Raw genomic sequence first — 782 nt, forward strand, 5'->3', positions numbered from 1 at the left:
AATAAATAAATAATAAAATTAAAAGTTTGTTAAAAAACAGAGTTCAGAAACAGATCTACACTTTGTGTCCCTGTTGTATGTCAAAGATGCTGTTGTGATGCATTGGGAAAGGATGGTCTATCTTTTCAGTAAATAGTGCTGGATCAGCTAGAATGCCCACATGGAGAAAAAAGGAGAAGCTCGACCCCTACCGCATACCATACCAAAAAATCAATTCCAGATGGATTTCAAATATACATGTAAAAGGTAAAACAATGAAACTATCCAAAGTAAATATAAAACAACTAGAGGCCCAGTGCACGAATTCGTGCACGAGTGGGGTCCCTCGGCCTGGCTGGGCCAACCGGGGCGTGGGAGGTTGGCCAGCCAGGGGGAGGGGCCATGGGAGGTTGGCCGGCTGCAGGAGGTTGGCTGTGGGAATGCACTGACCAACAGAGGGCAGCTCCTGCATTGAGCATCTGTCCCCTGGTGGTCAGTGCATGTCATAGCAATCGGTTGTGCAGTCGTTCGGTTGTTCAGTCACTTAGGCGTTTATATATATAGATATCTTCATGACCTTGAGGTAGGCAAAGACTTTTAAAGCACATATTGTACTAACTACTAGTATAAAGGACAAAATAGATCATTGGACAACATTTAGATTAAGAACTCCTGTTCATCAAGACTCTCCCTTCCTCTCTGTTGACTTTGAAAAAAGATATAGAGGAAGACATAAACAGATGGAAGAACATACCGTGTTCATGGATTGGTAGAATCAACATCATTAAAATGTCCATACTACC

Source organism: Myotis davidii, unplaced genomic scaffold, assembly GCF_000327345.1.
Source record: "Myotis davidii unplaced genomic scaffold, ASM32734v1 scaffold674, whole genome shotgun sequence".
NCBI classification, from domain to species: Eukaryota; Metazoa; Chordata; class Mammalia; order Chiroptera; family Vespertilionidae; genus Myotis; species Myotis davidii.